Here is a 23,955-nt window from a genome sequence, read left to right on the forward strand (position 1 = left end):
ACTTGTGATTTTGTTAGCTTGCCCAGACCTTTGAATAGGGTGGGGAAGACTTTGGCTGATGGGTTGATGTATTTGTGGGCCATGAGTCGGTAAAATATGTGTATGAGACTCATGTCTATTGCAGCCTTGAAGCTTAGTATACATTCACTATCTGTTGCGGCTTCCAGGACATGAATGGGTATCTTTTTCTCCTGAGTTTTGCATTTGCAGTGCACCATGAAATATCCTTTACACAGCAACAGAGTTTTTGATCCACAGGGATAAATGTTCCCTTCTGTGGTTCGGAGTCATGGGACCTGTGGGAGGTTGTAGACTTCCTCGCTGATGACGTTTACCATGGCTCCCCTGTCGTCCAAGAACTCGGCTGCCTTGTTCACCTGGAGGAGTAAAATTGGGCTTTGGTCGGTCAGGTTGGGTTCCCCAGTGCATATAACTAACCCTTTCATTTGGATTTGTCGCGGTGGGCCCTCTCCTTCGAGTCTTCTTCTGATGATGCACTGCACCTGCTGTCCATCTGTGACTGTTCTACCAAGTAACGGACATACCTTTGGGATCGTCCCATGGGCTTAGAGCTTGTACTCTTGCTTGAACACCATTCTTTCTGGTGTTCTTCCTTCTTGCCCTCTCCCTATGTGTCTCTGAAGAGGTGGTGCACAGTATTGGCTTGAAGCGGATCCATTACTCCAGAAACACATTTATTCAATCTGCTCTCCGTGGGACAGTTTGGCCACATAACTGGCAAGTCAGTATTGCTGCTGTTGCTACCTCCTCCACAGAGAATCTTGCTTAATGCGGTCTCCTTTGTAGTGCCCAGTCACTAGAGCAGCAGACATTTGACATTTTTGACCTGCTTAGCACCCTTAAACCAGAAGTAATGTGTATCACTAAGACTTGGTTGTCCAATGAACCTGCCCCTGACCTTTCCCATGCCATTCCTGTGGAATATTCCATTGTTCATGTTGACCGGGACGCAATCCACCATGGTGGAGTGCCATTTTCTTTTGTTTAACATTATAAGTTTACTACTATTCCTGTCACACACAGTGGAAAATTTGAATCCATGCTAGTACGGATCTCACTTTCACCCATCTTCATTGCCCATTTTTTTTTATAGTTCATCGACCACCAATTTATGATACGTACCTCATTTGCAATTGCTTTTGTTGATTTTGCAGCTGTGCTGCAACTAAAGCACCCTCAGTTAACCATATTGGGGGATTTTAACCTGTGGGTTGACAACCCCTCCAATTCAAGGTTTATGGTCCTACAGACTGTCAAGGCCATACCCTTATCTTATTTTTTTCCGAGAACAATTTTATCTTAACTCATCCTGCTTTTCAGATTGAATGGTCCAACCACCATGTCACTCCCTTTTCCTTGTCAGCTCCCACAGTTTCGCCTAGCTGAAGACCCACCTGGTGTCTCACTTGGGCTTGGTCCCACGTGGAGCCTCCAAAGATGCTTAATGCCATTTTTAAGTACTATGAAGTCAGCATGACTAGCTTCCCCAAGGACCCTTCACTAGTGCTTTCCTCCACTTCTTGCTAGTCGGCGGATGAACTTGACCCACTGAGGAAGAATCCACCAGAACTTCGGCTCCTTGGTTCTCCCCTCAGTTGCGTGGTCAGGCTGCAATATAGGGAGTAAGAGCAACAATGGCGCTGACCTTACTGTGAGTGACAAACTTCTCCTTAATTCTGCCTGCCTGTAGTATCAAAGCCATTGGAGGCGCTAAAAGCATATACTTCTTTGAAAATATTGCTAAAGAGAGGAACCAGTTCAAAGATCTTGCCTCAATTGTTCGTCATTTTTCTTCTCCAGCAGCTGCCAGTTCTGCAATTCTAGCATCACAAGAGATGTGGGATTCTCGTTCAGCCTTACCTTCTGACAAAATAGTTAAGATTAGAGAGGACATTCTTGCCTCTTCTGTGGCTAGACCTAGCGCAAACTATCCTCATCAATAGCCATTACTGGCAGTGTGGGAAATAATCCATTCATAATGCCCGTTTGTGGACACACACCAAGAGAATGAGATACCGGCACATCAATGTTTTGACAGTCAAAGGTTTATTCAGAATGCACATAAGCAGAGAGAAACAAAAGCAAAGGCTTCGTGTGTACCTCTGTCCTCTTGTGACAGAGTCTTCATATTTATTTATATTGACCAGCAGGATTACATGACACATGGTTACCATAAAAAAAGAGCACAGTGAACATAATACAAACAAGACATATTCTAACCACACAGTTGTCGGCTACCTGGTTTGTCGCTGCACAGTTTTGGATGTGCGCCAGCTAGTTAGGCCAACAGAATTAGCCCACTGGGTGTATTCCCGTTATCCCCTACGACACGCTCAAAGAACTGCTTGTTCATTTAAGTAATTGCACATATGGTCGAGTTATATTCATAGTGGCAAGGGCCTTTTTTTACTTTTACCGCAACATCGCAGGATACATCATCAAAATTGTCCAACAGCTTAAGTCTTCATCTCGGTTAGATCCCGTTTCGTTGAAAATCATCAAGGATCTGGGAAGTGAGTTAGCACCTTTGCTTACTCTTGCACTTAACCATTTATTGAAATGGCGCCTCGTCCCAGCAGCCCTGAAAAGGGCATGAAGAAGCCAGCCTTGGACCTTGCCATCCCAGGTAATTTTCGTCAAATAACTTTGTTGGTGCACTGGAAGCCATTGTAATTCCCCCCGCGACCCACACCAACTCAGAATTTTCTTGAGGAGATAGATATTCTCAATGCTTTCCAGTCAGGCTTCTGCCCGGCCATGGGTACTTGATCCGTCTTAACCTCATTTATTGATGACCAGACTATGATCTTGGACCAAGGTGGAGTGGGGCTATTAATCCTAGTAGACCTGTCTACAGCGTTCAACACAATTGATAGTTCTATTCGGTGTCATCACCTGGCTGAAATTGGTACTGATGGGTCAGTCCTCAAATGGTTTAAGTCGTATTTGACCGATGAGACGCAGGTGCAGTCTCTTCCTCCTTTCCTTACCTTCTTTTTTGACATGTGGAGTCCCCAAAGGATCACCCATCTCCCCTCATCATTTAATATTTACGTTCTCCCTTTGGCAAAACGGATCCATTCCCACAGGTTTCGTTTTTACGCTTATGCTGACAACACCCAACTTATTCTCAGAATAGACCCTGAACCGGATACAATGGCCTCTCCACTCAGGAAATGCCTGGTGGACAATGGCAGCTGGATGAACGCTAACTGGCTAAAGCTTAACACTTCAGAAAAGACATGCATTACTCACCGGAATAGCATTTCTGAGGATTGTATCTGCTTAGATTCACATGCTGTACATATAGTCTGACATCTAGTGGTCATTGCAGAGTATTGCATCTTTCTTTCCAAGATCGAAAGGGGACATAGGTGTGACTAACACCATCCCTAACATGACGTAGTTATGGTTCTCGGCCATTCGCCAGCTGCCCAGGTCCTTTGGACTAATGATTTCTGGCCCTCGTCTCTGGGCCCCATACCCACTCTGGTCCATGAGGTAAAAGGATCGTGGGAGTTAACATTGCAGCGTCTCTTTCAGCATTTCCTCAGGTTAAGGCAATATATAGTGCGGGCTACGCCAAACTTGGGATGCCAAGGATAATCCACCCATATATTCCTCCTGATTTGTTGAATCTGCTAGTCTCAGCGTCCATATTAGGGATCCTCGACTACTGTAATGCTACACTGCTTGCCCAGCCCAAATTCTTAATTTTGCACTTACAAGTGGTCTACAAGTGGTATAGAACTCTGCCGCCCATTTGGCCGTTGGCCTCCCCAAATTTGGGCACATCTCCCCAGAACTTCGGTGTCTCTGCTGGCTGCCAATTGTGACCAGAATCAAATTCAAGCCCTTGTGTTTTGTTCACCAGGCCCATTATGGCATTGGTGCACAGTACCTACATGAGAAATGTATTCAGCATAGCCCCTTTGAGAACCTCCGCTCTGCCAATCATCTACTGCTGCGGGTTCCCCACTTCTCGAAAGCTATCGAGAGGGCCTGCCTTTTCGTTTGCAGCCCCGGTCTTGTGGAACTTTCTTCCCAACTGTGGGCCACATGTCCTTCCGGAAGACACTTAAAACCTACCTCTTTTAGCCAACTGTTTCTGCTCCCTGCTGGTTCTGGATGCTATAGCACCAAGATACCCCTATTTCCTAGTTGCCCTGGAGCCTCTCCCTAGGAGCAGGAGCTCCCCAGCGTCGCTACATGCTTCTGGCCCCCATTCCCATCTGTGCATCACGGCCATGACGAGGAGGTAAGCTGCAGGCTCAGGATCAGCTGCCTACAACTCCCTCTTCACTTCGCCGTCACGAGAGCCATTAAGCGCTCTAATAAGCAATATTTGCTTATACATCTTTTTGAATCCGGCACCTTGCTTCCAGTTTCTGATTTAACTGGTGCCCACGTTTTATTTAACTTTGTTTATAGTGGGATGCACTATCATAAGATGGCTGCCGCACCGAGTACTCCCAGTGCCTGATTCTGTCCGCCCAGGCTGCCCGACTTCCCTGCATTGCCTCGCTATGATTGGTTGCTCACTCTTAACCTACCACGAGCTACTGTCGAGCCGGCCTGCAAAGTAAGGCCAAGAAAGAAGGCTCCCCTGCTGACAGAGCTGACCGAGCGTGCCACGCTGCCGGCCGCGCCAGGTCATTTTTGCCTTGTCCCGGTACCCGGCTACACAAACATCTGCATGCGTGCTTGACTTCCGTCATCTTCATCCACCATACGGTGAGACTTATATGTGCCCCATGCGCTTGCACAACCATTCAGTTTCTTGCCACTAACTCTGAGACATTGCTGTTGACCGCGTTACTCCACCTTATTTCCTGCACTTTATATTGGGCAACACACTTGTTACCCGTCTCCTCTGGTGATAGTTTCACCATTATCTGATTGCACGTTACTCCTGCTGTATATCTACTGCCCACACAAAAACGATACATAGCAGAAACGGTTCAGTAACTCCGTCATGCCTGCCTCCACCTGGCAATTGTAATCTGCACCTTTCTCTGTAGGAGTATGGCATATGGGGAAATCCATCTGATTTTTACGGCTGTATATCATCTCTAGCCTACCTGGAATATACTTAGTAACAGTTACCTACTTGTATGCTTATATCGCCAATCTGATTGTTCAAGACTTTAGCCCTCTGCTACTGAAGTTCACCATATGCGCTTATGCTATAGCTTTAGTTGAGCAGAATTGTCTGATATGTTCCCTTGCATAAAATTACTCTCTGCACTACATGCAGGCAACTGTATTTAGGACTAGTGTCATTTGCCAACATGCTCCCTCCCCCAATAAACTTTCACCCGCGCCAGCCTCCCTTGCCCAACCTATTTGCATTAACACTACCAATCACACTCTACCTTACCTTCTACTCTGTAGCGCCCGCACTCTACTACACCACAGACCGGATACCACACTCTTACCTTCATAATACTATGACCATGCGTACCACCCTTCACTATACCAACCCATACCTCAATAACCATGCCTTATGGCTCCAGCACTTTGCCACCAGACCCACTCCGAACGAACCTTGCCCTCTCATCATGTGAAACACCAGACTTGGCTCAAGACTCACTCATGCCTCTCACCACCATGCGACACCTTCTCGACATGATAAGCACCCTCAGACTATCGTCAGGACCATACCTGTGTTTCCCTCATCCACCTCCCAATCTAACCTCCCTGACACCAACATTATCAAGGGAGCGTTAATCAATGTCAGATCACTCACTCACAGCACATGATCTAGAAGTGGCTGACCCCATCCTAACCCACGACCTTGACTTCATGGCCATCACTGAAACCTGGCTTTGCGCAGCCTCGGGCCCATTACTCTCTCTTGCCATCCCTACAGGTTACAACATTATCAGACACAATCGCAACACAAATCAGTCCAAAGGTGGTGTCATTGCCATCATCCACAAAAACTCTAAACTTCCACCTCTCCTCTGTGCACCAAATCTCTCCTATAGAAGCGCTAACAGCCAAACTTGCCCTCAACCCTAACCACACCATCACTTTTCATCTACTTTACCGACCACCAGGGCCTCTATCCACTACCTCTCCAACATTCTCACACAACACTAAAACTAATTCCCAAATCACCATACTAGGTGACTTTAACCTTGGCCTCACTGACCGCAATGAGACTGCTGCCCTGACAATCGACAACATGCTCACAAACGCAGGCTTTACGCAGCACATTAACCAACCCACACACTGAAAGGGCAGACTCCTTGATTGGTTAGCTGACCTCAACTGCCTGATCAATGTCATATCCAACCAACCTTGTGCGTGGACTGACCACAACTTAATTACCTTTATGATCCCTGCCAAATCCATTAGCTTCACTCCAATTGTTGCACCCGCTATTGCCACACGTAATAAGCGTGACACAACCTGTGACAGTCTTCTCCCATTCATCCTACCAGTTCTCAATGATTAGGCACTTACATGCTCTGACCCCACGGCCCTGGATGACACCTTCAACCACGAAATGCTAAAAGCCCTCTACCTCAGCGCCCCATGTAAACTGAGAAAACCTAAATCTCGAGCTCACCTCAACTCTTGGTTTACACCCCAGCTTAGAACTTTACGCAAAGAAAAATGAATTGCGGAATCACACTGGAAAAGTAACCCTACCGTAGCGAATAAATTGAGCCTCCTCCTAGCTACCCTAAACTATAAGGAAGCTATACTCCAGGCAAAAAAAGACACAAACGTATCGAGCAAGCCAAATCCAACACCAAAGAACTGTTCAGAATTCTAAAAGAACTCGAAACTCCTGTCACTGCACCAGATACCTGCACAAAAGATAGTACTTGGTGCACTAAAATCCAAGAGGCTCTCCTTGGCAAGATTGCCTCTCTCCAGGTCAAAATTAATAATAAACAAACTAGCCTACAATCCAACCCGCAACCAAACCCTCTCCCAATCATAAACAACTATCCCAGACTCTCTGACTGCTTTCAGCTTCTCTCCACTCTCGATTACTGAAGTGGAAAATATCATCAGTAGCCTTAAACCTAATTGCCAAGGGGATCGCTGCCCGGCGCCCAAGGAAGCAGACCACCACACTCATTAGTTCCTCCTTCAGCTCTGGGATCGTACCTGACAATCTGAAGGATGCTTGGGTCATCCCTCTCTTGAAAAAACCATCATTGGACGCCAGTATACCTACCAATTATAGGCCCATCACTGTGGTTCCGTTTCTACTAAAAATCCTTGACCGAGCCGCATACCTACAAATTCAAGATTACCTTTAATCCAATAAACTCTTGGGACTAAGGCAATCTGGGTTTCGACTGCGACACTACAACTGCCCTTATCGATCTTAAAACACAGATTGAAGACCTAAAAGACAAGGGCAAACTTGCTCTTCTACTCCTCCTTGACCTCTCTGCGGCCTTTGATCTCGTCAATCATCAAATACTATGTCATCACCTCAAATCAGCTGCACACTTCTCTGATAAAGCCACAGCCTGGATAAGCTCTTTCTTGGACACTAGATCGATGCGTGTCTTTTCTCCACTAGCAGTGGCCTCGCCTTCACCTGCAGTATGCCCCAAGGTTCCTGTGTTTCCCCCACGTTGTATAACATGTTCACAAAAATCTCTATTCAATATATTGGACTATTTGGGCGTCACATAAACCAATTATGCTGATGACACCCAGATACTAATCCCAATCTCAGGAGATTATTCAGCCGACTCCCTCTCTGTGAATGCCATCTACCAAGTCATCCAAGCCTGGATGGCGCAACACGGACTCTAAATGATGAAGAGAGAGCTGCTCATTCTTGGCTCGCCCCAAAAACGTACCAAACTTGAGCCTGCATTCAACTACTTCACCATCGATGGCAATACTATTTTAACTACCAAGGACACTAAAATTCTAGCGATCTATATAGACTCAACCCTATCCTTGGTTAGACAAACCAATGCAGTCTCCTCTGCAGCTGCATATACTTGCAAGCTTATCACAGCTAGTCGCCCTTTTCTTTCCACATCCAATAGCGTTACACTGGCCAGGGCCCTTGTGCTGCCCAAAATTGATTATTGTAATGCCCTCTACTTGGGTACCAACCGTAGTAACTTAAATACATTACAAATTGTCCAAAACAACGCTATTAGAGCAGCCCTTAATATCTCCAGCCACCAACACATCTCTGACACCAAACGCAATTTACGATGGCTCTCAGTCCCACAACGCATCCCTCTTAAAACCCTGGCCCTTACTCACAAATGCCTTTACAACCAAGCACCCTGCTTCCTGGCCAATAGATTTGCCCTCCACAACTCCAACAGATCCCGTAGAATGGCTCAGACCAACTGCCTTGTTATACCACGTTTCAACCTTCAAAGATCAGGCGGAACCAGCTTCCCAGTAATGGCAGTTAAATTATGGAACACGCTCCCCAATGCGCTAAGAGCAGAGCCTTCTTTCCCCAGATTCAAACACCTAGCCAAAGCGTGGCTGTACGCCCAAGACCTTCCTTCCTCTAGCCCTCCTCCCACCAGGCACTAACAACCTGCCTCAACCCTTTGTATTTAGGTTTAGATATGATGCTCAATGTGTAACTGCCTTGTATATATCTGTAACCTTGTAAATTTGAATTGCCATGTCTGCCTTATGTTGTAACTAAGTGATGCGCCCGGTTGCCCCTGGGCCTGGTGCGCTAAACAAATAAAATAAATACAAACGTGGATAACATAGCATAACACGAGGCAGCACTCCTGGGTCGAGCTTGGGTGAAGTAACCAAGCTGCGCATGGATAAAGGGCCATGCAAGGCCAGGGCATTTTGCTTCCCACTGCTGCATCCTGAAAAGGCCCAGTGAGCTAAGCGGGCCTAAGCACGCCAGTCCCTGCTGCTTCACCTCACTGTCCAGAAACGTGGAATCAGGTAGAGGCGTCCAATTGACACCTCTCCAGTTTCCTGCCTGAAGGGTGCATAGGGCGGGCCATCAGGAGCAGCAATAGAGCTAGCAAAAGTCTGAAACCAATGAGCAAGAAAGCCTTTTAATCATTTAAAATAAAAAATAAAGCATGTATGCATGTTGAGTGATGTATGTTTGCGAATGCAGTTTGTAAATGAGTGAGGGTGTAAGCTGGCTGGGTGAGGTGGGCCTTATGAAAGTGAAGGGAATGAATGCATTCTGCAGCTTGCGCGAGTGTGACTATTGCATGCTATGGATTAAAAAAAAAAAAGTAAAACGATAGTCTATGCCAGTTGGCAACTGCTTGTGTGAGAGTGTGCGCAAGTATGAGAGTGTGGGAGAGAGCGAGTAGGAGCGTGTGAAAGAGAGATATGAGGGGGCTTAGATTTGCACACCACCAGCAGGGATATGCTTCTTTAGAGAGGCATGGTAACTTATACTGGCGTTATTGGCAAACGCAACATGACGAGTTTACTTGCTGGTGAAGGGGTATTTTTGCAGCCACAAGCCATGCTTTCTTGCTGTGGCTTGGCATTTTACAACGGTGTTAAGGACAAAGCTAACATGTGCATTATTAAATCATAGGTAGTGGGGTGGAGGGAGCCTTTCTGCAGCCACTAAAGAAGCATTTTCCACTTCTGTGGTTTGGCATTTTATGCTGCCATTATGGGCCTAGCCAACATGAGTTCTCACATTATGGGGAGGAAGCATTTGTTTAGTCAGCAAAGATGCGTTTTCTTACCATAGCTTGCCAATTTTCCTTACATTAACAGCAAAGCCAACATGAGTAGTGTTCTTAATTGGCCATACTGGCCTACATTGTTTGAGCCAATCTGGTCAGGTTTTAAATATGTCCAGATTGGCTGCGGCAATTCAGTCCAGTAGGGCCACGTAAGAACACTTTCTACTGTGGAATGACTTTTTACTGGCATTATTTTATTGTTTAGTGCTGGACCTACCCAAGGGGTCTTTAGAGCACCTCAAGTGGTTCGAAGTTTGAAAAGGTGGGCGTAAAAAAAAAAAAGTTACTAAATGGAAAGGATACAAAGATTAGGATAGATAAGTGATATCAATGGAGGAGGGCAGGGTTATTTATGTGTGGGGAAACAGGTATGTTTTGAGGCTATCACTCAAAGTGGTGATGGAGGATGCAGTGCATATGTGAAAAGGTAAGTGCTCCATTCCGTGGGTGCCCAGTGTGTAAATGCTGGTTTTTGTGTGCATGTAAGTTGCAGAGTGGAACGTGTTGGCTGGCATTTGTGTGGGTGTTGGGCTCGAGTTTGTTTGCGGATGGCTCTGAATACAACGCAGAGTCCTTTGACAGCAATTCTCTAGGGTATGAGGAGCCAGTGGAGCTGGGCAAGAGCAGGAGTTATGTGTGAATGTCTGGGTAGGTGGAGGGTGCGCCCGACTGCCCCCTTGCAAACCATACAAAATGCAGTAAAGGTGTTGTTGGGGAGTCTAGTGAGGAGAGCATTTCCATAGTCCAGCTTGGCAAGAACCAGTGCTTGGACTATGATGTGGAAGTCATCAGGATTTGTCCGATTTTGGGTAGGTGGTGTAGTTGTGGATTGCATGTTTTGGTGACAGCAGCTGTTTTGAGAAGGGAAGGTGGATCAACGTTGAAGCCACAGGATTTGACAGGTGTAGTGTGGGCTGTCTGTGGTGAGTTTCTTGGATCCAGGAGGTGAGGTTTATGTAGTGGGGGTCTGGGGGGTGAGATGAGGAGGATTTCTGTTTTGGAAGGGTTGATTTTGAGAAAGTGAGTTGGCATACAGTTGGTGCTGGAGGAGAGACCGGTTTTGAGAGTGTGGAATTTGTGAAGGGGTTGTAGGTCATTGTATATTGGTGAAAATGTACATTGGGTTTGCTAAGGGTCTGTCCAAGGAATTCAGCATATAGGTTGAATAGGAGTGGAGATAGGGAGCAGCCATGCAGGACCCCATACTTGATAAGGGGGGGGCAGAGGGAGTGTGTCCTGCCAGTGAGACAGGAGGTGAACAAGTCGAGTACAGTGGGAGAGATTCATCCGGTGGGATAGGATGTCTAGTGGAATGGTGTGGTCGATGGCGTCGAAGGCTGTAGAGTTCGAGTAGTGCTGCGTTTCCTTTATCTTTGATGACAAGAAGGTCATCAATGATCTGTAGATTAGCGGTCTCAGTGAAGTGTCTAGGTCAAAAGTCAGATTGGAGGGTTAAGTAGGTTGTTTGCGGTGATGTGTTGTTGCAGTTGGGTAGTTACAAAGCTTTCCATATTTCTGGTGAGGTATGGTAGTAAAGTATTAGGGTAGTAGTTTTCAGGGGGGGGGGGTCGAGAGATTATTTATTTATTTTTTAAGAGGGGTGAGATTTGTCCCGTTTTGAGTGCAGTGGGCATAATACCATGTGAGACGCCAGGATTGAGGCCGTTGAGACAGTGGGGAGCTAGGATGTTGATGCAATTGGATGCATCTTGAAGTGGGCATGGATCATCCAGGAAGTGTTTTTAAAAAAAGGTAGCAGGCGCTCCTCTCCAGAAAGAGCATGGCATGATAACCTGTTCTGAGATGAGAGTTTGCAGCACACGCTTTTTGCTCACTGTACCGTTCACAGATGGGAAATATCCATTTGCATATCAGTCTTTGTCCCGCCCACATGGGCAGTCAAGCACCAAAATGCTATGGCAATTCCTTTCTGAACAAGAGTACCACCAGCAGCCCCATACACGTGTTTCAGCCTTGTTGGGCCTCATCAGTGAGGTGAAGCTGTGCCTCTCTGAGCATCCAGGAAGTGTGCAGGTTTTTTGTTTTTGGCAGTGGGGGGTGTTGGTGTCGAGGGGTTGGAAGGTGTCCCACGTGTTGTAATCTTTGGGAGCAGGGGGATGGGGCGAGTGGGAGAGCAGTGGAAAGGGCTGTCCTGATGTGTGGTTTGGAGTTGAAGTAGTACAAGAGGACGTTGCATACTGCAGTGAATGGGGGGTGCGGAAGGGTTGGATGGTGGTTTAGAGAAGGACTTGATGAATGGTTTCTGGGTCCGAATGGAGGAGGATTGGAGTTCTTGGAGGCAATGGGTGGCCTTGCATTTGGTGGTTTTGTATTTGTTGCAGCAGCATCTGAGGGAGGTCCTGGTAGAGGGGCATGGGTTCTTTTGCCTACCTCTTTCTAGGCACCTGGCTTCCTACTTGACAGAGAGGAGGGAACTATTGAACCATGGTTTGTGGTGGTGTTTGTGGAATTTGTGGGGTGCCGTTTTGTTGAGTGCCTATAGGATGATGGTGTTGGTGGAGTAGTAGTGGGGGGGAGGGGGCGAGTATGTGTGGTGCTAAGGCTATGTCTGTAACGAGCTTGGCTTGTCTGGCAGGAGGGGTGACAGGGATGTGTTGCATGTGGATGGATTTTATGTGGTAGTGCGAGCTTGAAGGGGATAGCAAAGTAGCCAGACCACAATACCCACATTATTCACTGAGACAAGTGCATTTGCGATCAAAAAGGTCCAGGGTGTTGCCAGGAATTTGTGTGGGATAGGTGAGGAGTTGTGCGAGGTCATGGGGTGAGTGGAGCAAGGATAGTCTTTAGTATGGGATTGGTGTCTAAAGGGGATATACCGGGGTTGAAGTCACCAAGGTAGATGTTGCAGAGGGAGGTGTAGTTAGTAGTGAAGTCAGTCCACTTGGTGTGGAAGTTGGCATTGTGTGTAGGACGATAAATAAGCTGTGGTGTGGGTGTGATGGGCGGGAGCAACTGAGGGAGAGTGCTTCAAAGGATGTGTATGTGGGCATTACTGTGCACGTGTGTCTTTATGTACAATGGCAATGCCACCACCATGTTTGTGTGGGTAGTCTATGTGGTGGATGAGGTATTGCATGGGAAGCCTGTCAGGGATAAGTGGGGGGTAGGGTTTGAGCCATGTTTCTGTAAGAAAGAGTATATCTGGGGAGTGTGCGCACAGGATTTCATTTGAGTGAGTAGGTGCAAAGTGACAGTTGAGAAGAATTCAGGTGTATGCAATTACTTGTTTTAATGGAGTGTTTGCGTTGAGTTGGATGTTTGTGCGATTTTTGCAAGGCATTTTTGTGGAAACCTGTGGCTAACAGGGAACACAGGATGAAGCAAGAGAAGGATATAACAGCAACCCTTAGCTCTGGCTGTCCTGCGAATGGACGCCCAAAGGACAGTGCTTATATACCCAAAGTAACTTTATCAGGAGGTCACATCAAGGGCAAAGCCAACATGAGTGTTCTTACAGGGCCATACTGACCTACGTTGGTGCAGGGAGTCTGGACAGTTTTTCTTAGTGGAGTATAGCACTTTTCTACTGCCATGAAGGGCAAAGACTACAGGAGTATGTTCTTATGTGGGAATACTGGCATACACTGACACAGCCAGCATGGACATGAATTGGCACAGTCAGAATGAATAGTTTCATTTAATAACTGGCATGTAATGGGCAAAGGCATCATGAAAATGCTCCTGTGCACGGCTGGTGACGTGGCCTCCAATGGATTTTCCCATAAACTATGTGGCTTTTTATGCAATTGTTCACAGAAAGTGTGCTGTAAAAATGTACCATTCAAACCCACCCCCACACCACACAGATGTGTTCAGGCTGTTTGGCCATCTTCCACATATTAATGCAAAGGGTTTGCGTCCCTTCAATTTAAAAATAAAAACATTCACCAGCCACCACTGTTCCATACATCCTTCCAGGTAGGGTCTCTCACAACACAACATCAGAAATCACACAAATATAACCTTGTGTGGACAGTCTCAGGTGCCACCCCCGGGTGGTACTCGCACCTCGCCTCCTCCGTGGTAGGAAGAGGCATCTTCGGGGCCAGCCACATCCGGCTGGGCTCTGGGGAGCAGTTATAAGGTGCTCATCTCATCCTCTTTTTTGCAACCCCCCCTCACCCCCTGCCTAAAGTCCCAGTAATTAAAGATTTTGTTAAATGCTTTTTCTTTTCTAGCGGACTTGAAGGGTGTACGTTTGCAAGCGTGTTTTGTTCCCGAGTTGTGTATGGTTGCTAACTTTTTCTTTTCTGTCACAAGCAGCATTACGGGGTGGTCCTAGCCAGGAAGGAGTGAGTTTGATGCTGCGGTCGGCCATGGGCAGTTTCCCGATGGCCGTACTAGAGCCAAATTTAGACGACAGGCACCGAGCCCGTTATGGACAGTTGAGACTCCTTGTCAACATGATGAGTAGTCCCGAGGAATTACTGCTAGGCAGTTTATAATCAGAAGCGGAGTGTCCCCAGGAGCTATAGGATAATGACAAGCCCAGCAAATCAATGGGCTACCTTAGAAGTCTAAAGAATGTGACTTTACTTAGGGCTGGGACCACCCCCCAAAAACGTTGTTGGACTCCAATTGTCTGTGTGATTAATAGGTATGTGGAACCATTGCATGATGTCTTCATACCCCGAAAGAGCGATGGGTAATAGGGTATGGTCCCACTATGAAAAGAGTGATGCATGAACACTAATTAAATAACTATCTGAACAGCTTGTGCTAGTAGGAAACCATAGCTTTCAATCCAGCACCTTTCCCGATGATCGCTTACAGTCTGGATTCAACCAGACGTAGATGCAATTTCGGCCAGCGATGAAGCCTGTCTCCTATGTACTTTATTTACTAGACCGAGAGTGATTGTGCAGTCTTCCCAGAACAGTACCACACTATTTAGTTTGGTAACTTTTGCCATTACAGTAACATATTAGCTTCTCACCAATAACTTATTTAAATATTCTGAACACTAAAATAATTCAGTATACTTTCTCACAGTGCAGTATAATGCCATTAGCATAACAATTGCTAATAAAAACATTCTAAAACTACAATCCTTCATGAAATTCCGATTTTGCTAATAACAATAAATGTATGTTTGTATGTACAATTTGCTATGTTTTAGATGAGACATTTGTGCTAGGTCAAACGTTAAAATCAGAACTACCCAAAAGAATTCCCAGCAATTGCTGCTCATCCCAAAGGAACCCCACCACCAGCCATAGCTGGTAATCGGAGAACACCCAAAGATGACGTGCTAAAGAAACAAAACCCACATGTGTCCGTTGGCACAGAAACCGGAGTTAATCTAACAACAAGGCTCCGTGTATCTTTGCATCAATTAAGTCCTCCACTCCCTCATCTTTGCCCCTTCGTGTCCTGGCAGAAGAGGTGAAATCATTAGGCAAATTAAAACCGTAAAGTGATTAGATGAGTTAACATAGTACAGATTACTCAGCTAGATGCCGCAGCACGGAAGCAGGTTTGTGATGTGTTGCAATCACAGCTATTATGAGACGAAAAGAGCATTTATTATGTAGTTGTGGAGAGGTGGGGCAGGGCGGGACACATTACCTTTTTTAGTTTTGGCTAAGGTGGTGCTAAATTCCAATCTGCAAGTCAAAACTATTGGAGTAAAGCTAAGACAGCAACCACAAAACGTTTAAGTATTTTGGGTATTTTACCCACCCATTGATTGTCCATAGCTATGCCAATCCCTACGGCAATTCCCAACCATTTCCTGCTCCTCCTTGCCAAAAACACACCCTTTGAGGATTTCTTAAAGCTAGTTTTATCAAGCTGTAACATCAACTGTTGTGCTCAAAATGCCTGCAAGTATTTTTTTTCAAAGAAGTCTCCTGAAATTGATTAGCTTAACTGAACTGTAAATGTGCTACTGGTGTTATACATTTTTTTTTTTTTTTTAGAGTTAGCAAAGTTAGCAGTCAGTGCCTTCACAAGCAGATGGAGTCCTTCACTGAAACATTGGCAACAGTTTTGGCTTTTGATAGGCATTTGTCGGGCACTGCTATTAAAACGACCAGGTACCCTAATATTAATGGCCAGTTAGTACCATTAGGGTAGTCCCTGGCAAATGCCTATTCCATGTCTGCAAAACAGCCCAAACTGTTGGTATCGCAAATGCTGGTTATTTTTTAAAACAGATGCCCAGTAAAAAATGATAATCTTTACTTTTATCAACCTGTGGTTAATAAAAGAAAGGACGATTTGTTATTATGTGGCTAGACTGACATTTTGGAACAGCCAGTCTTCCCTTTCCAAATGTGGCATAGGCTTTTTTACTCAGTTCGTCACAGAAAATGTGCTGTATAATGAACCATTTTAACCCAATATTCAAAAATCCACCCACCCCCGGTTAGGGCTCCCTCACGACACACAGTCGCTCTGCCATATTTGTGGGAAATATTTACGCCCCTCCAATTAAATAAATTCAATAGCCGCCACTGAGGGCTTCCTTTAAAGCTCCTACGAGAGACATCAAATATTAATAACTCACACCAAATACACATACTGTTCAGTCTTGCATCTACACAAACTACTCAACACCTCCTCTTCTTACAGAGACAAAACTGTACTCTGTGCTTAAATCATTGTCTCAAGGGACCAAATAGCTGTCTCACGTCCACTCCAGGTGGACCAATTTTCATAAACGTTGCATGATGCGAGTGACGCATCCCTCGGAAGACGTTGCACTCGTTGATGGTCCAGGTACCCTAGGTATTGGGAAATTACAGCCCAGGAAGATCACAACAGCAAAGGGGTTAGCCCAAAACGAAGCAGGTATTGAGGCTAGTTGGTCCCACCAGCCTAAGGGATGAAGTCGCCGTTGGCGGAGCCTCCCTGTCAATGGGAAAACAGGTCAGCACAGCTGCAAGGCTTCACTTGTGCTTTTGCGGTCCTGGAAGCTCTGCTGGCTTCTCTCAGAGTCGTCTTCTTCAGATTTGATGTTCCAGTGGTCGACTCTGCCTGTAGTCCCAAAACCCATGCCTTCTATGCAAAACCCAATTCATTCACAGCACTAAGGTGTCCACCACATGGGGGAGCGGGGGGGTGGGTTGTCATCCTCTAGAACTTCCACCCACCCAAATGGAACTGGTTTCAGCTGGGTATGCCTACAAAGGCCAGTGAAATTTCTGGCTCCACCCTCACTTCCTGCCTTCCCAGACGCACTGGAGCCTGGGCGGGTTTCAGGGCTGAAACCTGCTGAAAGCAAAACACACAACATACGGAAACCTGATCTTAACAACAGAGTAAAAGCCCAGAACGATCTAGCAAACACGAAATGGTAAAAAAAGAAGACAGGCCATTTTGGTAAAATTGTCACCCTCGGGTGCTTTATTGCAGATGAGAAATCAGCCTGCAGATACATTGCACAGAAGGCAGTAAAAAGAAACAACTGCCACCAGCCATTCAAGTGAGTTAGTGTAACAAAACATTACATGGGAAGTGGGATAAGGAGGTACTAGGTAAAATCCCCCCACCCCAGCACTCCACATAAGCTGGTGTGTGCTAGACCCTCAAAATGAAGTTGTCCTGATATTGTTGGGAACTGTAGCTCACACAAGAAAATGTATTGAAACAGTAAGGGAAGTCAAGGGACTCCTCAGTGGCACTGCACAATGTCATGACCACCAATAGGGTAACCCTGCAGGCCCACTCCTTGCCCCCCCCTATCCCATTTAGGCATAGGCATCCCTCTTACTCTGGAACCTGTTGATATTGATATTTTATTTCTATCACGCTCGTACACAAGTGTTTCAGAGAGCGACAAGGCAGGGGAGGGGAACAGGGGAGAACAAAACAATGATCTTACTAGGCCCAGTGACATTGAGAACGCTCAAGTGCATGGGAGAGGGGGAAAAGCACATGGAAGTGGAAAGTGTGGAGCAAAGGAGAAACAGATAAATAATAAAGGCAACAAACCGTTGTATTGCAGCCAGCAATTGGCAAGTGCTGGGTTTAGGGCAGCAGACAGGGTAGGTCTGACAAGTGCAGGAAGAAAAGGGGGGGGTCCAGATACAGACCCCAGTGCAAGGTTTGGCCCGGAGGCAGTGCGGAAGGGTGGCAGAAGCAAAGAGGATGGTCTTGCAGTGCTTCTGGAACCGGAGAGGGATCTCCTCAAGTTTTAGAGTGGCAGAGAGGCTGTTCCAGAGGAAGGCCCCAGCCGAAGACAGATCTACCCCCAGCGCATTTCTTTGAAAAATGACTGACCCTGAGGAAGTTAAAAGGTAGAGGAGCAAAGAGCTTGAGAGCGGAGGCATGTGCGGAGGGATAGCTGAAGGTATTTTGGACACAGGCCCCAGAAAGCATTGTGGACAACACAGAGGGTTTTGAATTGAATTTAATCCTTGCATCCACAGGGAGCCAATGGAGAGATTTCAGAGCTGGAGAGATACGATCCCAGGGCTTGAGGCCAAGGACAAGTCTCGCAGTCCTGTTCTAGATTAGTTGCAGAGGGCAGAGAGTAGAGGCAGGTAGATTTAGAAAAAGGCTGTTATAGTCCAATCTAGAGAGAACCAGAGCTTGGGAGACCATGAGCTTCTGGGGGAAGGAGAGGAAAGGCAGAGTACCTCTGAGGAGGTGCAGTAGGAAGTTTGACTTTTTAGAGACAGAGATGTGGGCGGAGAAGGAAAGTGTGGAGTCAAAGATGACATCGAGGTTCTTAGCCTCGCAGGTGGGGGCAGGAGTAGGGCCAAGGCAGGCCGGCCAGAGAGGGAGCGGAAAGGATGGTGAAGGTGTGCCGGTGAGGAGGATCTCCGTCTTGCTGGCATTCAGACAAAGATCATTGGCAGCACACCAATCTTGATTGGCAGTTAGGCAATTTAGAAATGAGAGGGGGAGAGGAGGTGGCCAAGGGCAGCCTGGAAATGAGTGGAGTGTCATCAGCGTAGCACTGGAAATTTGAGAAGAAAATGGCAATGCAGTGGGAGAGAGTTGCCAGGTATTGGTTGCCAGGTGTTGGCCCAAGAACACATACACTAGGCCAGATGGGCGGACGCTTGCCACTTATTCCAGTTACAAACACCACTGGCACATGGGGGCTAAAGGACTTCCTGGTTCCCACCAAGATGGCCACTTAGGCAGCCATGGTCCTTTCAGGGAGGTTGTTACTAGCTTCTGGGAGTGGCTGCCTATGTAAGCCACGCCCAGGAATCCTCCCATGCTTTGCGTTACTCTGCACTCATCAGCGTGACTCTTATCAGCGTTTCCTGGCCAGGACCTATAATATAAAAAAGCACAACGTTAGAAGCAAACATTGCAAGCATATATGCATCAAGGCAATAGTGACGTCACAGGGTTACTTTGCATCTCGAAATTCAGAGAACTTCCATCAGGCACTTGGTGCTTCATCCCTCACCCGGACTCTTTGCAAACGGCTACCCGAGCCTCTGTAACGCCAGCCACCGAAAGCATTCACCTGCAAGAGAAGAGGCAAGTGAACATTAGTCACACTATGCACACTGCTAACGCGCTTATTACCTTGCTCCAACACCTTCCGCATCCGCAAGGCTCATAACTTCTCTCCAGCCTTTTTTGCATACCGCAAGCAGCTGTTCCTGAGTATTACGATGCGCACTGCCAACACACTCGTACTTGTGCTCCAGCAGACCATGCATACCGCCAGTAGCGGTCCGGAACATTACGGGCACAGTCAACATACTACGGCATTGCTCTCACTCCAACATCCCATGTGCAAGAATGGTAGGTCTTAGCAGCATACCCTCATCGGCTCCGCTCGCCATACCTTGCAGGCAACAACCAGACACAGTGCAAGCTGACCTACAACACCACCAGGAGGAATTTCAGCCTCAAGACACAAACATCAGGCCACAGCAAGGCCAATGAAAGAAAGACTAACTGCTCAAAAGGCAGTAGGATGCATCCTCAAACCGCAGCTGGACTGGATTTGGGCGCCAGTGACGTAACTGGTACCGCACCCAACAAAACGAAGCATAGCGCGCCCCTGCGAGAGTCAGCAGGATGGAGAGCTCTCCATTGTGAATACTCAGGTGAGCAGAGTCCCACGGAAGCACCCGGGAAATTAAGGGGAAGGCGGGGGAGCAGGAGGGGACCCAGGAATTCACAGGGCAACAACTGCATCCTTGTTCTAGGTCCGTCCCCAGCATACTACCTCGACTAGCACGTCCAGCAGCATCCATTGTAAAGAGGCCAGGTAAGCGTAACACAAAGGTTGATGTGTGCCACTATATAAAAAGCAGATGTCTATGGGAGTTTACCAGACCCATCAAACCATAAGGAACACAAAATCCAAGAGGGAAAAGGCACGAGTGGGTGGCAAAAAGGCCCACTCACTACGGAGGTTAAAATCAAGAAGGTCCCAGATTCCAGTAAAGGGCTGGGAAATTAGCACCAACTGAAAATTCACCCTAACAAGTCCCAAGAAAAACTTTGGGAACATAAGGATCCACTCGTGCCATACATTCCAATGTTATCATCAGTAGAGATCTGTCTGTCCTGATGAAGGAAAAACCAAATTGAGTGGGGTGGTGTAATCAAAACCACCCAATCGGAGGCCAAAACACACGTCTGTCAACATTGTTTTGTTACACACAGCTCACTGAGGTTATGAATGCAGGTCCGAGACTAAGTACATGATATTGGGATTAGCTGGTCATGTGCTTGCCGGTCATATTTGGCCATAGGAATACATGCAAGTTTAATGCGATCATTGGGAATGGCCAGAAGAGAAAAATATGGAGGCAATTAGTCCAGACACCTGCCTGTGTCATTAAAAAAAAAGTGTACAGTATCGTTAGCTTTGTATATAATGTATTCATCACTTTTTTACTAACCCCCATCACAAAACGTTGGTGAAAATCAGTCCACCTGGAGTGGACGGGAGACAGCGATTTCGTCCATTGAGACAAACTTCTTTTGATACAATTAAAATCAATTATTTAAGCACAGAGTCCAGTTTTGACTGTGCAAGAAGAGGATGTGTTGAGTAGTTTGTGACGATGCAAGACTGAAGAGTATGTGTATATGGTGGAGTTATTCCTATTTTATGTGCCTCTCATAGGAGCTTTATTTCTAGACTTTTCATCCCAGAAGAGGGAGACATTAGTCCGGTCCCCACCTTTTATAGGTGGGCTTTATTTAAGCAAATTCTACTCAGTTTCCTATATACAGGACTAGGTCTAAGTAAGTGAGATAGTGTATAGTGCTTTAAAATAATCAATTCAAGAAGTTTAGTATATGGGATACACTTCCCACAACTGTACGTTGTAAGGATTGAAAATATTGCAAGTCAGAGGAGTTAGGCGACCACAAACGGGCACACCCAGTGCATTTAAACTCATCAGCGACTTGCAATATCAGTTTATCATACAGTAGGGTGGGATGCAAGTCATTATGGGACTCCTGCTTGGGATTCATGCTCCCACTTTCCCACTCTCACTCTGGCCAGCCTCCCTTGGCCCTGCGCCCACACCCACCTGCAAGGCAAAAAACCTTAGGGTCATCTTCGACTTCACTCACATTTCGGACACCTCTAAAAGGTCCAACTACCAGCTACATCTCCTCAGAGGTACTCTTCCTTTTCTCAACTTCCCCCAGCGGCTCACTGTCTCCAGAGCCCTAGTTCTCTCAAGGCTGGACTACTGCAACTCATCCAAAACAGAACTGCAAGACTGATCCTTGGCCTCATGCCCAGGGTCCGCATCTCTCCGGTGCTGAAATCCCTCCACTGGCTCCCAGTGGCTGCAGGGATCAAGTTCAAGACCCTCTGCATTGTCTACAAGTCTTTCTGGGGCCTGGGATCTACCTATCTGCAACGCTGCCTACCTAAATACTGTCCTTCCCGAGCCCTCCTCTCATCTATCTCCAACCTTCTAGGAGTGAGCCGGTTCTCCAAGCAGAGAACATGGCGCTTAGGGGTTCTAATGTTCAACTGGAGCATAAGGAGCTCAGTGCACCCCCTTTCCCTTTGATCCCCTCAGCGTGTATTTGTATTGCACACCTAACCCTGAGGTAACTGGGCGCTGGAAAACTTAACATGTTACAGACAAAGGCATAAATACATGAGGCTATACAGAGCAGTGGTGAATGGGTCGACCTGGGTTACATATTGGTCTAGCCTTCAGAATAAGTACAGATAGGATGAGAGAACAGCAGAGTGCTAATCAAACAATGAGGTAGTGATGTGGGATAGTTTGGACTAATCAGTTAATAGTCTTGTCAGTAAGCCAGAGTTTGACGCTGGTTTTGAAGGCATTGAATGACGGTTCTAGTCCGATGGTGGGTGGTAGGGAGTTCCAGAGGTTGGCAGCTTGAACAGGGAAGCTGGCACCCATTGCAGTTTTGATGTTGAATCTGGGGACTGTAAGGATGGGAGTGTGGGATGATCTGGTGAGTCTGGCAGCTTGGTGTAATGAGAATTTGTCAGAGAGGTATTTAGGTGCAGTGTTGGAGATACATTTGTGGGAGATTGCCAGGGTGCGGAGTAAGATTCTGTCCCGCACTGGAAGCCAGTTGGATTTTTGTCTGTGGCTGGAGATGTGGTTGGATCTGGGGATATTTAGTGCAGATCTGAAGGAGTTATTTTGAAAGACTTGTAGTCCGCTGAGATTTAGTTCAGAAGTTCCTAAGAAGAGCGTGTTGCAGCATTCTAATTTGGAGAGAGCTAGGGCTCTCGCTGGTGTCATGCAGCTGGTGGGAGAAAAATAAGACTTACAGGCATCGATTAGTGTAAGCTGTTGATGAGGCAATGGCGCTCACTTGTTTTTTTTAGTGATAAGATGGAGTCGAGGTAGACGCCTAGCATTTTTATTTCTTTTGTAACTTTGATTGCATTTCCATCAATGTTGAAAGATGTGTACTGTGGGTCAGGTTTATTGAGGCGAGCTTGGGTGCCTTCAATCATGAGCTGTTTTTTGATCATTGAGGCAGAGGCTATGTGTCGCCATCCATGCCTGTATTTCCAAGTAGATGATGTTGATTAGTTTGGTATCATTGGCGTAGTGTCCCGACAGCATGACGACACCTGGGTGTCAACTGCGTAATTTGTGTAGATGACACCCAGGTTGTCTAGTCGGTCGAATAGGAGCTTTGTAAAGATGTACAACGTTGGAGATATACAAGGTCCTTGGGGAACCCCGCAGAGGATAGGGATTGGATCTGTGGGTGCAGAGGGCGAGAATACTCTGGTGGTGCCGTTAGCTAACAATGATTTAATCCAAGAGGAAGCGTTCGTGGAAAAGGCTGCTGCAGAGGCGAGGTGATCAGTGAGGATCTGGTGGTCAACCAGGTCAAATATAGCAGAGAGGTCTAGCAAGAGGAGCATGGCCAGTTTGCCTTTGTCTCTCGTCTCATCCATCTGTGTTTTGAAATCCAGGAGGGCAGTCTCAGTGCCATGCCTGGGCTGAAAACCTGATTGTCGTAATCCAAGTAGGTTATTGTCATCTAGGTGTTTCTGGATTTGCAGGTAAGCCACTCTAAAGAGGAAGGGGACAGTAGAGATTGGCCTGTAGTTCGTTGGTATGTCTGGGTCTAGACTGGGCTCTTTTTTTATTTTAAGGAGTGGCATGACCCAGGCCTCCTTGAGGTTTTTGGGGACAAGATTGTTCTTGAAAGAGGCATTTATCTTTGTGGCAATGAACAGAGATAATTCCTTGGCACAATCCTTGATAGTAGGGGCCGGACATGTGTCACCTTGACATCTTAAGGCCTTCAATGAGGTCTTCCACTTCCCTGGGGGGGACCATGGAGAATAAGAAAGGTGGGCATTGAGGCTTGGGTGGTGCTTTATCTGGTGATCTGTTTTCCAGGCTATTCTTTTTGGCTTCTATTTTAGTTTGGAGAGAGGATATTTCGTCTGCTAGGGCTGGTTTGATTTTGGAACACCAGGCGGCATCCTTTGTGCAGTCCGAAGAGGGCGGAGCTGGGGATTCCAGTTCTCTTAGGATGCTGAATAGCTCCTTAGTCCTCGATTTGGCGTGGAGTATTCTATTGTTATAAATTTCCTTTTTGGTGGTGTGAATGGCAGATTTGTAGGTTGCTGCTGCAGTGGAAAATAGTGTCTTGTAAATGGAGGGTGCTTTGCGCCAGGTGGATTGTGCTACTCTTTTAGGTTTCGCAAAATGTTAAGTTCTGGTCTGTTAGGAAATATTTCGTAATTGTAGGGAATTTTCCTTCCATGTGGCAACCCCTAAACTTTTTGCTATTGTTTTTAACCTTG

The 23,955-nt window shown here is 46.6% G+C and overlaps 1 long non-coding RNA gene across 3 annotated transcripts in view; it reads right to left on the reverse strand.

Annotated features, from left to right (window-relative positions):
* Positions 1 to 2,072: 2,072 nt before the first annotated feature.
* LOC138492443 (uncharacterized) overlaps positions 2,073 to 23,955 on the reverse strand; it is a 44,575-nt gene continuing 22,692 nt past the window's right edge. For all 3 annotated transcript variants that reach the window (XR_011276206.1, XR_011276204.1, XR_011276205.1), the window contains one exon: positions 2,073 to 23,867. This is a non-coding gene — a long non-coding RNA (uncharacterized lncRNA). The remainder of the gene's footprint in view (positions 23,868 to 23,955) is intronic.

This window comes from Ambystoma mexicanum, chromosome 10 (assembly GCF_040938575.1).
Source record: "Ambystoma mexicanum isolate Mex_15411 chromosome 10, UKY_AmexF1_1, whole genome shotgun sequence".
NCBI lineage: Eukaryota > Metazoa > Chordata > Amphibia > Caudata > Ambystomatidae > Ambystoma > Ambystoma mexicanum.